Source organism: Erpetoichthys calabaricus, chromosome 1 (genome assembly GCF_900747795.2).
Source record: "Erpetoichthys calabaricus chromosome 1, fErpCal1.3, whole genome shotgun sequence".
Lineage (NCBI taxonomy): Eukaryota > Metazoa > Chordata > Cladistia > Polypteriformes > Polypteridae > Erpetoichthys > Erpetoichthys calabaricus.
This window is the reverse complement of record NC_041394.2, coordinates 299786095-299804738: the sequence shown is the minus strand read 5'-3', so window position 1 is coordinate 299804738 and position 18644 is coordinate 299786095. Positions and strand designations below refer to the sequence as shown.

At 39.1% G+C, this 18644-nt stretch overlaps 1 protein-coding gene across 1 annotated transcript in view; it reads right to left on the bottom strand.

Moving 5' to 3' along the window:
• otogl (otogelin-like) overlaps positions 1–18644 on the bottom strand; it is a 224402-nt gene that overhangs the window by 4317 nt on the left and 201441 nt on the right. The gene's annotated exons all lie outside the window — the stretch shown is intronic.

The following is an 18644-nucleotide window of genomic DNA, read 5'->3' as shown; positions in this document are numbered from 1 at the left end:
TGTGTTTGTGTGTATCCTGCGGTGGGTTGGCACCCTGCTTGTGCCGTGTGTTGGCTGGGATTGGCTCCAGCGGACCCCCGTGACCCTGTGTTCAGATTCAGCGGGTTGGAAAATGGATGGATGGATGGATGGATGGACATATATAGGATAGAATCTCACAAATGCTTGAATTAGTGAGCACAAAATTTAAAGAGAACACTGCATGTAGCATAAATCAAAGGTGAAATGTTATTGAATTATAACTGTTTAATTCTTAATGTTAACATATTTCAGACATACCAGTACAGTTATTTGCAGGAAAAAATAACATTTAAAGACACACCAGGAATAGTATTTTTAAAACCCACTGCCAAGGTAGGTGGCTCTGAAGAGTCATGTTCAGTTATTGCAAATTCTAAATCAGGGTCTCAGAAAGAATTAATTGCCCAGCAAGGGGCAATTAGACACAATCAATTTTAATGGTGAGACTGATTTAACTGAAACCATATTATTCTCACACACATAAATACATCACCACAATTAATGCAAAATTAATGAAATAGCAAATGGTTAACTGTTTCCTAATAAAAGTTATTTTCCAAGTAAAATCAAAATGACCTTTTCTTTTGAAAACATTTAAACTGTAAATATTGCACTAATATTCTGTAGCTCTAATTCAGAACCAACCAGTACATAAAATAATACTACTTCCATTATAGGAGATGTGCACTCTAAGGGTCAGAAGCTAAAATAGCTTTTTTAGGTGCACCTATTGTAATACCCATGTCTGTCTGTCTGTCCATCCTCTCTCCATTTGAAAGAATTTTTCCCTGTGTGGACGAATTTTGTCAAAATCTGGCACACTTATTCTTCAAAGAAATTTCTTTTCAGTTTTGGTCAAGCTACTGTATCTTGAACAGATTGCACACTATACATTTTTAAGATTCCAAATCTTCTATCAAAAAGCATTTGCAAATGTGTATATCCTTCTATATTAAAATAAAGAAACATTCTGTGTAGCTTCCATTAAGAATTAGTTTGCTGTCTTAATTTTACCTTGACAGCAGTTACGCCAACATATAGTATCCCGATTTGTGACTTGTGACAAATCTGTTACCCTGTAATTTCCCATCAGAGTGCCACCTTCACCTTATATCTATAACAGTCACTCACTGTAATATAGTTTGCCTTTCACTTATGTTATTCCACAACATTGTCCCATTACATAAAAATTACAGTGGCTAGACATGCTCAAGCACAGAAAAAATTAATTACAAAAGTTATGTTAATTTTCCATTTTAAATTTTGTGTGTGTTTCTTTATGTGTGTGTGTGTGTGTGTGTCACAGTCTAGTCCCAGTGACTGCCCAGGCATATTTCTGCCTTTTACCCTATCCTGGTGAGATAGTCTTTGACCCCCAAAACCCTGAAATGGATTGATAAGGTTCAGAAAATACCTGTTGAACTTAGTAAACTGAGGTCTACAGAGTTCTCGAACACAACTGATTGTTATGCTATGAATACATTTTCTAACTTTAAGCCTATCTAGATTTAATATTCTGTTATAATCAGGACAAGATTCAAGGGACATACTGTTAAGTTTAATTTTAGTAGAGTAGATTTTGAACAGACTCAAGATTAGGATAGGCATTTGAGTGTCAAGAGATATGTAACAAGCTGATGGGTTTTCATGTAAAGCTGGACAAGTTTATCCGAACATTTAGAGGGAGTATATAATTGAAAAAACTTTTCAGTAGATAAATAAAGATCTATTTAATGAAGTTACAAAGGAAAAATAAAGCTCTATATCATACAGTGTATTAGACTAATAATGCCACTGCTAACCATAAGTTGTATGACAGGATGAGGGCAGTGTTTAAAAAGATATTAGGAAAGGTAAAAGGCAGTTGAAGAAAAATTTGCAGAAAAGTTGAAAGATGACCCGAAAAGATTCTTTTATTATTTTATTAGTATAAGAACAGGCAAGGAGAAGATTAGGAGTATTAGGAACAATAAAGATTAACTAGAATATACAGTGAAATAGCACATACTCTTCACTTGTATTTTCTGAGGTTTACACATGTGAAGAAGTCAATAAACTCTCAGCAGTAACAAGGACAGCCAGGGAGACACTTAAGGACTTAGGAATTGCAGAGAAAGAAGTGCTTGCTTACATTTTAAAGGCAAAAATGTAATAAATCATCAGGACTAGATAACAATTATCCTAGAGTGTTTAATATATATATATATATATGGAAGAGAAGGTCTGTGATACGGTTTGCATATTTGCAGCTGGAGATCCACAAAGGGAGATACTAGGGGACTGTGCCCCCTGCTCGCTTTGCTCGCCTACCCCCTTAACCCTGGGGCACGCCAACCACTTCACATCTCTGCCACTCTCGTTGTGAAGGGGGGCTGAACTCACGCTAAGGAGATGCGGTCAGATCTGCTGCTGTCTTGCTGCTGCTGCCGAGCTGTGTGTTCTGCTTGTCGCGCTGTGTGTCGATCATTTAAAAGCATGTGCAGCAGCTGGCCTTTTGTCTCACTGCCTTGTCTCGCGGGACATTAAAGTGTCTCCGTATTGTCTCCTTCCAAGCCTTCCAAGATTTTTTAATAGAGAGATATATACTGTATATATACATAAGGCATTTTCACTCTCATATTCAATTTGCTTTGTTCCAAACAAGGGGACATTTCATTACTTTGTTTCAGTTTTCAGTTAGTTTGGATGCATTTCACTTTGTATACTTTAAAGCAAACTGAACATATCAATAAACATCAGGAGAACATATCCTGGGATCTTTGATTGGACAGAAGCATTTTTCTGAGAATATCATGGCAGGCATTTACACACCACTGCATTTCCATAATTATTGACTGGTAGACTTACTTTAAAATTTTATTCGACTAATTAACATGTTTCAAATAGCCGAGGGTACAACAGAAGACAAACTCTGCTGATGGCATACAATGATGTATTTCAGTTTTATGACATTAGACTTATCACATAATCTTCATTTACCTTATGTTGCATATTTACTTCCCAGTAGCCATAATATAAACATAACCTCAATTTAGTTCATCTCAAATCACAAGTCTACTGTCTTAACTCTTGTATATATTTGTTATTAGTGTTTATTTTGGAATTCTTGATTAACATGTTAATGTTAATGTGTGCATTGAGATAACAACCTACTTGCATACATGGTGTATTCATAGTGTAAGATTAGGTTGTTTGATCAGGGTTCTCACATGGCACTGCTGTTCATTTCTTGTCACCTCTGTGTGTGTTTTGATCAACCCAATCACAAGTAAACTCACACCAATTTTTTTTTTAATCATGGTCTACTGCTGTCCAATCACATGAGAGACAAGCTCAGAGACTGAATCAGGTGCTGCTCTGATTACGCAAGTAATTGTGCAAGTTACTTTATGTGAATTGTGTTATATTTGTACCTGTGTGTATTTTTTAAACCTTTTTGTTTTTAATGCTTCCTCAAATTATTATGCTCTGATTGAGATTCCCCAATTACTGACAGCGGACGCTCAGTGTGACTACCACATCACATAAACTGTCATGCATAAAGTACAGTATTTCATGTAGTTAATTAGCCCTGTGTTGACTCATATTCAGACTTCATGTGAAGCACTGCAGGATTCATTTGGTACCACTTTTTTCAAAGGGTCTCGGTACAGTTGTTTTGGTCCACACCAGAATGAGGAAATTCTGAAAGCTAGCAAATATCATCCCATTATGCAAAAAAAGTGTGACTGGGCTGAGCGACATAACTATAGGCCAGTAATCTTAACGTGTATCACTGATAAATGAATAGAAGAAATTACTAAATGGAAGATTGAATATCACATTTCAAGAGCAGATTTAGAGGTCAGCATGGGTTCAGATAAGAAAGTCATATTAAACTAATATCCTGGAATTCAATGAGGAAGAAACATAAGTCTTTCAATCAGAGAGGAGCATAAGATGTTATGTATGTTAATTTTCAAAAAACTTTTGAAAGATACCACATGAGAAGTTAGTGATCAATTTATTGGTATGCTGTGTGGAATTAGGTGTGCCATGTGTAGATGGGTCCAGCAAAGGGTTGGACCTACCAAAGGCTTAGCAGTAAGAAAAGGTTTTGGTGACAGGAACCTTTTCAGTATTAGGTGATATTAAAAGTGATATCCTTCAGGGATAAGTGTTGATGATAAGAATATAAACAACAAGAGTGGTCATATTTGCAGATGATAGTAAACTAGGAAAACGGGAAGATAATGTAGCATCATCTGAATCATAACAAAAGTCTGAATCATAACAAAAGTACGTATCGCGGATACAAGCGGCCGAAATGAGTTTTCTCCACAAGGTGGCTGGACTTTCCCTTAGAGAGAGGGTGAGGAGTTCAGTTATCCGGGAGAGACTCGGAGTAGAGTCGCTGCTCCTCCGAATTGAGAGGAGTCAGTTGAGGTGGTTCGGGCATCTGGTTAGGATGTCCCCTGAACACCTCCCTGGGGGGGGTGTTCTGGGCATGCCCCACTGGGAGAAGGCCACAGGGCAGACCCAGGACACGCTGGAAGGATTATATCTCCCGGCTGGCCTTGGAATGCCTCGGGGTCCTCCCAGAGGAGCTGGAGGAAGTGGCCTGGGAGAGGGAGGTCTGGGCTTCCCTGCTTAGGCTGCTGCCCCCGCGACCCGACCTCGGATAAGCGGTGGATAATGGATGGATGGATAAATGGAAGGTATTACAGGTAGACAATAAAAATGTTAGATCTGAGTACAGAATGGGGGGTTTGAAATTTGAAAGTATACCTTATGAGAAGGTCCTAGGAGTCATAGTTGACTTGTCACTATCAACCTCCAGACAGTGCAGAAAAGCAGTCAAGAAAGCTACAAGGATAGTATGTTATATATCATGAATAGTGATGAGTGAACCCTGTGGAGTTCGGTTTGCCGTGAGTTTGGCGAAATCACAGAAATGTTCACCAACTTTACTAAACTTCGCACAATGCACAGAAGTCATTGGGGAAGGAGAAACTGAACTAGCTTTTAGTGGCTTATAATGGTGCTATTGTGTGTAAAGTGTCCCTGGGGGCTAGGTAAGTGTCTTAAAACTATGTTGGACTGATTATTGTGGCCAAACATGTGATCTGAGGTGTGAGGCAGCAGTGCTAACTACTGCGCCATCTTGCCATTAGCAACAACAGAGACAAATTAATTGTTAACCTAAAACAATATGCAACAAAAGCTACAAACTAGCACTAAGTAAAAGTAAGGTTTTGAAACTCGTTTGGGTCACCCCCAAATGGGACGACATGCCAAAGAGAGTCCTGAAGCATGATCCCCGCATCTGTGGAAGACAGTTTTTTGTTGCCGGGGCAACCGCGGACTCCCAATGCACAAGCAGCTCGCAGCTGAAGCAGATTCGAGTCAAACACGGTTGCGGTATAAGTGCTTGCCGTCGATGGGTGATGCAAGGAACATTATAAATGCAGGGAACAGGATTACTTGGCCACTAACCTGGCCACGACCCTGCCTGATTGCTGTGTCTGTGTTTAGAATGGTAGATCCAATAAATAACTATGCTGTTCCTGTTTCAATAAAGTTGATTTTGCTAAAGTACTGAGACTCAGCCTCTTGTTTTGGGGTGCAAGACAGGGACTCACACATCACATGGTACCAAGGAGTGGGGTCCTTGCACCGATGGATCCCGGAGAAATATATCAAAATCTAGAACAAAGTGAGGCTCCAGCAGCTGCAGCTGCCTTGGCATGGCCATGAGATGTGCTGCCGAAAATGGCTCCATCAGACGACTTTGAGTGTTTCTTGTTCTGCTTTGAAAGTATGGCAACTTTGATGCGCTGGGACAAGGGAGCCTGAACAGCTATTTTAACCATGTTTTTAACTGGAGAAGCCCTGCAAGCCATAAAGAATCTCCCACCCAAAACGCTCGATGATAATGACTACATGAAGCAACAGATCCTCCTCCGCATGGTTGTGAGGCTGGTGGTCAAGGGGCGCCAGTTTTGGCTGTGGCATATACAGTGCATCCGAAAAGTATTCACAGCGCATCACTTTTTTCACATTTTGTTATGTTAAAGCCTTATTCCAAAATGGATTAAATTCATTTTTTTCTTCAGAATTCTACACACAACACCCCATAATGACAACGTGAAAAAAGTTTACTTGAGATTTTTGCAAATTTATTAAAAATAAAAAAATTGAGAAAGCACATGTACTTAAGTATTCACAGCCTTTGCCATGAAGCTCAAAATTGAGCTCAGGTGCATCCTGTTTCCCCTGATCATCCTTGAGATGTTTCTGCAGCTTAATTGGGAGTCTACCTGTGGTAAATTCAGTTGATTGGGCATGATATGGAAAGGCACACACCTGTCTATATAAGATCCCACAGTTGACAGTTCATGTCAGAGCACAAACCAAGCATGAAGTCAAAGGAATTGTCTATAGACCTCTGAGACAGGATTGTCTCGAGGCACATATCTCGGGAAGGTTACAGAAAAATTTCTGCTGCTTTGAAGGTCCCAATGAGCACAGTGGCCTCCATCATCCATAAGTGGAAGAAGTTCGAAACCACCAGGACTCTTCCTAGAGCTGGCCGGCCATCTAAACTGAGCGATCGGGAGAGAAGGGCCTTAGTCAGGGAGGTGACCAAGAACCCGATGGTCACTCTGTCAGAGCTCCAGAGGGCCTCTGTGGAGAGAGAAGAACCTTCTAGAAGGACAACCATCTCTGCAGCAATCCACCAATCAGGCCTGTATGGTAGAGTGGCCAGACGGAAGCCACTCCTTAGCAAGAGGCACATGGCAGCCCTCCTGGAGTTTGCCAAAAGGCACCTGAAGGACTCTCAGACCATGAGAAAGAAAATTCTCTGGTCTGATGAGGCAAAGATTGAACTGTTTGGTGTGAATGCCAGGCATCACGTTTGGAGGAAACCTGGCACCATCCCTACAGTGAAGCATGGTGGTGGCAGCATCATGCTGTGGGGATGTTTTTCAGCGACAGGAACTGGGAGACTAGTCAAGATAAAGGGAAAGATGACTGCAGCAATGTACAGAGACATCCTGGATGACAACCTGCTCCAGAGCGCTCTTGACTTCAGACTGGGGCGACGGTTCATCTTTCAGCAGGACAACGACCCTAAGCACACAGCCAAGATATCAAAGGAGTGGCTTCAGGACAACTCTGTGAATATCCTTGAGTGGCCCAGCTAGAGCCCAGACTTGAATCCAATTGAACATCTCTGGAGATATCTTAAAATGGCTGTGCACCGACGCTTCCCATCCAACCTGATGGAGCTTGAGAGGTGCTGCAAAGAGGAATGGGCGAAACCGGCCAAGGATAGGTGTGCCAAGCTTGTGGCATCATATTCAAAAAGACTTGAGGCTGTAATTGCTGCCAAAGGTGCATCGACAAAGTATTGAGCAAAGGCTGTGAATACTTATGTACATGTGATTTCTCAGTTTTTTTATTTTTAATAAATTTGCAAAAACCTCAAGTAAACTTTTTTCACGTTGTCATTATGGGGTGTTGTGTGCAGAATTCTGAGGAAAAAATGAATTTAATCAATTTTGGAATAAAGCTGTAACATGACAAAAGGTGGAAAAAGTGATGCGTTGTGAATACTTTCTGGATGCACTGTAAATCTGGATCGCCCTGTATGAGGACAGATCCAGGGTTTAGTGGACCTGATTCAAAGCTGAATCTGCAGAGACCCTCGAGTTCATTTTGGAGAAGCTCGATATTGATGCAGTCCTGTCATGGATAGACGAGAGACTTTGTGAGAAAATGCTACGGATCAATGTCCACTCGCTGCTGGATCTAACCTACAGACTAGAAGGTGCACAAGCCACCTGGAAACAATGGGGCTACCCAAGCTTGACCCTGATTTCGATCCAGCCAGCACAGACCTTCAGGGTCACCAGCGCCACGAGTAGAAGACATCAGGGTGTGAACACCGTAGTGCGGACTGAATGCAGCTGCTTTTGCTGTGATCAACTGGGACATCTGGCTCAGGAGTGTCAACTCCACCTGCACAAACAATGGCTGTAGGTCTGGCCCATTTATGTGGCTCGTAAGTTTCCCCCGAGATGTTAAAGGAGGCCAATTTTAAGTTCTCTATTACGCTGGCAGGACCAGAATGCTCAGCACTGTTGGACTCTGGTAGTGACCTCTATGTAGTCTGCCGTGAACTGTAGCTAAGGCTACAAACAAAGTGAACATCTGATGCATCCTTGGGGACATTAAAACATACAAGACTATATTACTCCCTCTGAAATTTAAAGGTTTTAAAGGTTTGGACTGCCATATCCGACCCTCCCCCGGTCACTCATAATAGGAAAATGGAATGCCTTCTTGGCCACCTGCAGAGCGCCTACCTCTATAGTGGATAGAGAGGGGCTCATCTCAGATGATATCAGTCAAGAAAATGGGTTTAAAATTGAACCGGAGTTGTCCAGAGGGCTAGGGGATGTATCCTCAAGTGAAGACCCAGGACAGCTGGCAAACTTTTCAACGCCATCGCACACACCAAAGCCTCCCCAGACCGGACACTCAATACTGACCCGGACGAAGACAAAATAGCAGTGGGAGAGGAGTGCGATGCTGCATCAGACACAGAGGAAGCAGAGACTGTCATCCATGCAGAGTTTGCTCACCTACAGCACACCGATAACAACTTGGATTTCTCATTCAGACAAACCCATGTCACAAATGACTCTTATTATCGGGAGAGAGAGAACCCGAATTTTTAAACACCTAATTTTTTACTTAAGGATGGTTTTCTGTATTGAGTTATTTCTGATTGCATGGGTCATGGGCGTATCAAGCAGCTGCTAGTACTAAATGAGCATAGAAAGAAAGTTTTAAAAATTGCTTACAGTCATGTTTTGAGGGGGTCACCTCGGCACGGAAAAGACGAGAGAATGCATTTCGAGACACTTTTATTGGTTGAATATGGGCTGGGATCTGGAGCAATTTTGTAAGGCCTGTCCTGACTGTCAAACAGTTTCTGGTCACAGACCTGCCAGGACATCCCTTGTACCGATGGCTATTTTAGATATCCCGTTTGAGAGGGTGGGATTAGATATTGTTGGCCCGTTTCCCAGGAGTAGAAGTGGCTTTCAGTATATGTTTGTGTTTATCAATTACGCCACAAGATACAATGAAGTAGCAGTGTTGCGTCAGCCAGACACCCAAACTATTGCAAAAGTACTCTCGGATATGTTCACACATATTGGTATCCCTCGCAAGATTCTCACTGATCGGGGCACACCCTGTATGTCTCGCATCATGAAGCAGTTATGCAAAAGTTTCGGAATTAAACAGTTACACTCCGCGGTCTATCATCTGCAGACAAATGGCCTGACTGAACGATTTAGTAAAACCCTAAAACAGATGGTTTGGCAGGTAGCCGATGATGATCCAACTTCCTGGGATACTGTGGTACCTTTCCTCTTGCTTGCTGTCGGGGAGGCCCCGCAAACGTCAATTGGAATGAGTCCCTTTGAACTATTATTTGGCCAGCGACCACATGGGGGGAGGTTTGTCATCTGAGTCGTTTCACTGCAAGAGCGGTTGTCAGATTGTCCTCTATTGCGGTGGAGCATTAGCAGCGCAAACAGGAGGCACAAAAACGTCATTATGACAAGATGAGTAAACTCCGCGAGTTTAAGAAGGGAGATCGTGTGCTGGTGTTGATCCCATCCAATCCACATAAATTTCAAGCCGAATGGCAAGGGCCAGCAGTGGTAGAAGAGCGTATGTCCCCTATGAATTATAAAGTCAGAATCCCTGGGTGTTGGAAACCCATACCAATTTTGCATGTTATTCGTTTAAAGGAGTGTCACGACCATCACGAAATCCTGCTCATGGCTGCAGCGGCCCCCCAGACTGAGGTCACTATTGGGGATGATTTAAATGACACCCAGAAAGTGGAATTGCTATTCTTAATACAAGATTAACACTAGAATTGCCAAAGCCTACGAAAAAACTCATAATCCCGACCCACATTAAATCCATTCGCACCTTTCCATCAGCGTCTTTTGTGTTGTAAATGTGTCGATAAGCACAAGCAGCAAGCAGACTTCTATCCCATCCCCCCACCGTTGCAGGAAGGGCAAAAAGCTCTCTCAGCTCAAGCCTTGTTTATCTGTGAGTGAGGTACTTGGAGCTGTATAGGGTAAGTAATATATCATTATTTGGAACATATGCATTTCATATGTGTTCCGTGTCTGCAAAGATCTATGTAAGTATAGCATGACAGGAAATTAAAGAAATGTTGAACACATACCTAAAAGACAAACCTTTTTCATGTTTTATTACTAACGACAAAATTTTGACATTAACTGTATAATGTGTAAAGGCTGAAGTCCAAATATCAAATAAGCACTTTCACAAAAGGTACAAATATAACAGAACAAGTGCACGTTTATTCAAGACTATAAATGAAGAAAAAGAAATCGGGTTAGTGTACATCATTGTCATGACTTCTTTGGTAATACAGTGGTAAGAACTGCTGACTCATAATCAACAGGTCACGGGTTCGAGCCTTGCCATGTCCCAAAATAAACGTTTTGAGGAGTGAGCTGCTCTTATTGTTACTATTATAGAATAAAAACATACATTTGATTTGAGTCTGTAACAGCTGGTGTAGATTTATGGTACTTGTAAAGGTTTGCGTTTTTTTATTATTTTTTTTTTCAGTTTTATTCTCTCAGTAACGTTAACACTCCCCCTGATCTGACACTGCTGTTTTCAAATAAAGACATGCTATAACAGAGGTGAACTCAGATGAGGATGAGGGTTCTACATCAGAGAAAGAGAACAGAAGCCCTCCCCGCAAGAAACATCCATTCACATATAAGAACAACTCAGCTGCACCAGGAGTAAAGGCGAAAGATGGCACCGTTTGGAGGCAGCAAGAGGTCGGTGTCATCCTGCCAATTACTCTGCCCCACACCTGTCCTTCAATGAAACAGCATGGCTTACAGAGCTCGCCAAGATATCGTGTAAAGTCCAGTTTGTGATTATGTTTTGTGATGGTCTTTATATAAAAATAAAGAAGCTCTATGCAACTGTTGTTATGGTTCTGCCTTTGTCCAGAAACAGTTTCATAAGCTTTATGACCTTAGTCCCGAAAAGTGTTTCTCACGTCAGGCGACTGGGATATTTTCTTTAATAAGATCAAACACAATTTCGTAGGGTGCAACAGGAGGATTCTAGTCATCATTTGTGTCAGAAGACCTTTAATATTAACGTGGACACAACTCGACAGTCAGTGATAGCCCCGCAAAGAAACTACCCTTACAATTGAACCGTCATGGAGAAGAAAAGGGCAAAGCAGACAGACATCACCAGGGAAAGTACCATGCGGAAGATCATCACCGTCTGAGAGGAGACGGTGAGTGGCCATAACAAGCGGGAGAAAAAATTTCCACATGACGCTGTCCAGAATGAGGTACATGCAAGGGGAAAGGATCAAAAGGTTTCAAGATGTAACTAACCTTGTCCCGTGCTCGTACCTTGTAGAAGAGGGTCATCCGAGATTCGGCTAGGAGCCATGTATAATCCCGAGCATGAAAGTGGCCATATTGATAGGCATCAGAACACAGAAGAAGGCTGCTTGTGGCTACCTGGTGAAGACCATGTGACCTAACCTGAGGATTTCTGGGAAAGATAAGGTCCACGTCATTCTGTCTACACTTGCACAACCCTCGCAGGGCAGGCCGCTTCGCCCTACAGAGCTCAGCTGAGGGAAGGGTAATATGGGTTACGGCCGGCAGTTCAACCCAGCTGGGACGCCCTTGGAATGGAAGGATGGGGGAAGGCAGCTACTTGTCGATACAGCCTCCCCCAAAACGCTAGATGGCAGCTTCCCTGGAGTATAGCAGCACCCTGGATTCCCGCAGGGCATTCTGGGACTTGGAGTTCGGATTCTCAGCCCTGTTGGGTGTTGTGGGTGCTGCCAGGGGGAGTTGTCAAAGGACCTGGGGACTCATGCTTTCCTTGTAGCCTGGAAGTACAAGGTTGTCATGACGACAGAAGCCCTTCCAGTCTGACTAAAGAACTTCTGTCTCCATCTGACCCAGAAGTGCTGGCCAGTCACATGGGAGGAAGAGGAGAAGCACTTCTGGGTCGGGCGCTATTTAAAGGAAGGCTGAAGAGTCGGGAGGGGTAGGACAGAGCTTGCTGGGAGGTGTGGAGGAAAGATTTGTGTTTATTGTAATGAGTATTGATTTGCCTGTTTATTGTGGCGGAGGTGCTTGAGGGCACTATTTATATAAGGAAGAAGAATAAAAGATCTTCTTGTTGCTTTTAACCTGTTTCCAGAGTATCTGTCTGTTGGGTTTAAAGGGGCAACACTGCCACCTAGCGACCACTTTTTGACAATATCCTCTTTAATAAAATCCCTGTGTGCGTCCATGTGTCCGTGTGTGTGTGTCTTCTGGTGAAGTGCGCATGCGCGGGGCACTCTTCAACGCATATTACGTACAATGCGGAAGTACAGGGAAGGGCTGAATGAGTGGCAGAGTCACCGGCCTCTAGCAGATGCTTCAAAGGCCGCCTGATGCGTCACACAAGACAGAGAGGGCGGGACCTATAAAATATCACGCGGCCAATCCAATCGGATTTTGGTAAATGAGGTAAGACCTAAAACATAACGCATGAAAAATCCAATCGGGTACTGAGATGCGGAGACCAGCTTCCCCAAAGAGGCGGGATTAGTGTTTGTTGTTGTGCAAGTGTTCACAGAGGGTGTCAGATTTGCGATTAAGAAGCTTGGCCCGGTAAAGTGTAAAGTGTCAGTCGTTGAAGGGGTTTTCCTAAATATAAGAATTTTCATGATATTACAATAGGATGACTTTTAAAAGTAGATTTATTTTCGCGCACATAAAATCTGTTGCTGAGCAAATAGATCTATTGAAGAAGAAAAATGCCAAAACACACAGAGCTAAGAGAGCAAGTCTTACTGCGGATGAATGAAAATCACTGCGTCCGCAACAAGCTAAGATAAAGAGAGGCAGGATAAGAGATCTTCAAACAGACACAACACATCAATCAACAGCCACAGAGGAGAGGATAAATGTAATATTAATTATAGTTACTGTATTGTCATATATGTTTCTATTTAATTTTTATTATTATTTTACTTAATAACTTAACAATTAATAATAATAAATAACTTAATAATTTTAACTTAATATTAAGCTCCCTTGCCATTTAATATAGACTGTTCCTATTAATGTTTATGCACTACTGTTCTAGCGCCCGTTATTGTAACGGGCTTAATGTCTAGTATATATATATATCATTGCAGTCATAGAATTACAATCTTGGGGCACACATTAGCTGTGAGATGAAGCAGCAACATCAGTCCATTCTATTTGTTGAAGTGGTAGCACCATTTTTTGATTTCTAATCTTTTGTTTACATTCTTTGCACTTTTTTCTTCCATGAAGAAGATAAAAATATGTTGAAAGCAGTAATAAATCTTTTTCTTTATTATTCTTCTTATTATTATTATTTCACAAGGTGGTACTGTGTTTTCTTTCTTAGGGAGGAGGTGGGCTCCTTTAAGACTTGTTTTGAAATCATAGCTGAGCACATGGCTAATTATCCAGGCAAATTATCTATTCAGTGCTGTGTGGCCTGGAGACTTGCCACGGTGCGTCTCGCGGGGAACATAAACATGAGACTTGGTGCCAAGAGGTTGTCCCAGGGCCGTAGCAAAAAGGACAGCGGCTGTACAGGCTTTAAAAAGATCGAAGGGCAGCACGACAGCAGCTACCCCAACCGAACGCAAGCAGCGTTATACATCCTGCAAGAAAGAATTCAAACACGCCCGGGGCCAGAAATAAAAGACAGGTATTGCTTTTACAACGTCACGTGAGACCAGGCAGTGAGCCATCATTTAAAACAAGTCAACAGACCTCTAAGCTAGCAGTTGTTGGATTGCTTTTGGCAGGCAAGCATCATGTGCTACGAGCTCTTAAAACAACGACATGCGACAGGCAGAAGAGGCAGCTAGCAAGCAGCAAACAGACAGCAAATGATCCAAAGGCATATCCTTAGCGTACATTCAGCTGCAACGCCCTTCACAACACGAGCAGTATTATACGTCTGGAAAGAAAGAGATGTAACCACGCGCTGGGCAGGAAATAAAGAAACAAATATTGTTTTTACAAAAGCTTTAAAGTAAAAGTGAAAATAATGCATATGTAACAATTCACAAGAAAATAACAATCTCTTTAAATTGTAGATTGCCTGCCTAAGGTAAAGTCATCCCTGATGAATGGGGACGTGGGAATGAGGGGTTCTTTCATCGGATTAGTGCTATTTCAGATGTGGAATGGCAAAATGGGGGACCCACGAGACTGTGGCTGTGAATACTTACGTACATGTGCTTTCTCAATTTTTTTATTTTCAATAAATTTGCAAAAACCTCAAGTAAACTTTTTTCACGTTGTCATTATGGGGTGTTGTGTGCAGAATTCTGAGGAAAAAATGAATTTAATCCATTTTGGAATAAGGCTGTAACATAACAAAATGTGGAAAAAGTAATGCGCTGTGAATACTTTCCGGATGCACTGTATATAAGATACAATATATATACATATATATATATATATATATATATATAAAACAATCATGCTGCTGCCAAATTGATCTTTGTGCATGATGGTGAAGCACATAGTCAAGAAATTCAAGAAATCTTTCTTTTCTCTGATAGGTATGACCTAACAAGCCTTTTGGGTCACATATACTGAACCACAACAGGTCAATTTTGAATCTGCAATGAATCTCAGCTTCATATAATATATAAACGTTCTATGTCTCCCTACAAATAAACTGCCTGTAATATTAGTGGCATTTATATCTTAAAACCAAAAGTGAGTCTGGGAGTAATTTAAATTGTACATGTTGTAGATTAAAACAGACATTAGATAATAAGTAATTAAGAATAAAAATCCATAATGTGGATTATTATTGATTTAAAGGATAACTTCAGCATTTATCAAGTCAAAGTTATTTCTTCACAAACATGATATATATTCATTTGCCAGTCAAAATTGTGTTATAAAGTTAAGCGCTATAAATTTTAAAAAGTGCAGTACAGTATATGACCCTCACTGGCACTTTACATTGAGGTCAGTGGGTCGCAGAGGAGCGATGGGTCACAGAGGAAGTTAAGTAATTTATAAATCAAGAGAGAAGTACAGAAACTACAATATCTATAATGAATAAAAGAAAGTCATAGGGATCAAATGGGATTATGTCTTTTTGTGAAGTAGGTCAGTTATAATATTGTATAATAAAGAGAGTCTAGTGCAGTAATCCACAGTAAGCATTAAAGCATTGAATATTTATTGTAAAAAAGTATAACACCAGTCCATCTATATTATTCTTATTTCATATCTATGCTGTTTCGTACATCACTCATAAATGGTCAAGCTGGAGCTAAACATTACAGGAAAAAGGGTGAAAAAACAGTCAATTAAAAGAAATTCCCTAATAAGTTCCTACACTTGATTTTAAAGTAGGGGCTTATTTATACAACATATAAATTATAGTTCAGTATGTTATTTTGAAAAATAACCATATTGTAGTATTAATGTTTCAAAATTACTGTTTAACAAAAGTATTTCACAATGTTACTGTGTTTAATGCAAAAGCTTTAACTTACTTTGCACACAAAAATGTTTTTCACAATCAGTATCAACATTCTGCATAAGATCTATCTGCTTGCACATAAGTGGATAGATTGAATGGGGCTAAATATTCTGCAGATTCACCACATATTTAACAATAATAACTAAGTAATCTAGATCCAGATGTATTGCTAAAGTTGTAAAACACATTTGCATATTTAATATGCTTTATAATTCAATGATACAAGATGTTACTAGTATTATCAACAAAGAATAAGGGAAATGGTAACATTCTTATATAAACACATTACACAGATAGGCATTGAGTAAGTTTGTATTTAAGGTGTTGAAAAATATCTGATAAATAGAAAAACACAGACATTCATTTAAAGTTATTGAAGCCAAAACATTTCTTATTTGTACATCTTTTAACTCACTTTGACCCATTTTATGATCATGGGGAGTCAGTATTTATTCTATGGAACGTAATCTGCTGTGGCCCTTTCAACTAGCCTTCTGAAAAGAAGGAGCAAGCTTCCAATTACAGCTACAAGTAAATTTAGGAGATAAAACATCTCAGCTGTTTATTTGTAATTAGGTAGGCTAAAATAATGTATTACTATATTATGAAATTCAGCGATTTTCATTTAAATAAACAATTTTCTATGTGCTATCTTGACAGGGATTTCAGATTAATTCTGCATTGTACCAGAGACTTCAAGAATTGGCTCAGATGTCCTTCAGCCAATAATTGGATAAAGCAAGAAGGAAAATGGATTGAAGGATGAATGGAACAGTGATGTTTACAGTTTGATTGTTTTTTTTTACTTCTGCACAAAGGTATAAATGCTTAAACTAGTCTGTTAAAAGAATAATTGTGTTTTACTGTCCTAAACTGAATTGCTCATTAAAACCTGTCCATTGAAGTCAAAGTAGGTACATCAACAAACAATTGTTCAAAGGTTCAAGGTATCTTAGTATACTGTATATTATACCTCAAAAAAGGAAGTTATTTCGAGGTATCCAAGGTATTTCAGGTAACTCAAATGAAATGGAAACCATTCAATGATATTTTGAAATGTATTTAAAAACTTCTAAAACATATTCCAGATATATTGAAACAGATTTATTTTCAAACACCCGTATTTGATTTCTTAAATTGTAATCTAAAAATGCAGATTGGGATATATCTATCTTAAGATAAAATTTAATAATAAGGTAAAGGTATTTTCAAAGTGTGATAAGGACCAGTATAACATTATCACAAGGTTTTCAGTAAATTAAATAAATGGGTGCTACTTTCCAGAAAATGTATAAAATAGTAAAATTAACATTTTTGGTATGTAATTAGGTTTGTAACTCCTCTAGTGGACTGACAGTTCCTAAATCACCTTCCCTTTAAACATATACAAATATATATACATCAGTGCTGTATTATTGTTTATATTTACACACACTATATCATGTCCAAAAAAAAGCTAACACAAGCATTTCAGTGTAATAAGAACATTTACATTATAGATAAAATGTTAATGGGAATAGTACCTGTGTCACAATTAGTACTACCAGTAGGGATTACTGGGCTAAAGGTAAATGGTAAATTACCCAATCCAGAACCTGGTAGGATCATCAGGAATATTATTGTTTAAAAAAAATAGACATTTAAAACATTAACACACACTTATATTAATCAATTCATTCCAGCATGCACTGAATCAAAAACATAGGCTTGTAGCAAAAATGCCAGTAGCCAAACATACTTATAGGCTTTGTTTTATAGGTTTGTTTGCTGCTTCTTAATCCATAAGAGCACATGCTTTTAGTTTGCAATGGCGCCCCCTCCAAGTCAATGCACATTGGAACACACCCAATTAGCAACAATTTCAAATTATTCTTTATTTCATTTCTAGAAATATCAAGTGCTACCTTTCTGAAGTATAACAAGCTTTAAATATTTTGGGGATAATGAAAAAAAACACTGTGATATAATTTTTTGTAAATTCTAACGTTTGTGCTAATATGTTGTATATATAATTTTAACATCTTTAATTGGGAATGTTTTACCATTGATCAACACAAGTATTCATTTGATACTGAAAATAAAACATTCCAAAAATCATTGTAAATAAATTAAGAATAAAGAAATTGATGGATTTTACAATTATTCACTCATTTTACTGTTTCACTTCTAAATAGACTCTAGTTTCACTAATTGATTTTAGGAGGGACATGGTGTAGTCAAGATTATAAAAAAACAAATCTGGACTTCATAGAAGAACGGCAAAATAAAAATTACTGTTGAAAAATGCTTATATCCAAATGATTGTGTCTAGTGTGTGTCAGAAACCATGACTGGGACTCTGAAACCAACTGGAAGATGAGTCTGTTATGAGGACCAGGACAACTTACTACATGAAGATACATAGCTATGTATAGTACATGCAGAAAATTATAGATATTCTAGAAAAATAAACTCCTTTTTTTTTTTTTTTTTTTTTTTTTTTTTACATAAAAATGATCTAAAGGCCTTAAACAAAAAATACAGCTTCTATATACTGAAATCAAGCTGTGCCATTCCAAATGCTATTTAAAGAATGGAATTACTACCTACATAATCAGTAAAATATTTTATAATTAAGAATAAGAATATAAGACTAAACTATACATTTTTTTAAATTTCTTATGAACGATATTGTGTGTTGATAAATGGTAAAAATCACATCTAAATACTTAAGACCCTATTGAAACACACTAAAATGTAAAGAAGTTCTAAAGGTGGTCCTTGATTTTCCTAGCTACTATGAATGACACTTTTTAATTACATAGAATTTATTCTATGAACAATGTTCTGTATAACCAAATATTATATTCTTTCTACAACTACACCAATCGATTATAGACATGCTGTTCATGTGTGCTAAGCATTTAAATACATATAAATAAATAAAAATATAGAAGGAGCCAATAAATTTTATGAGTTTGAATTCCTAATGAAGATTT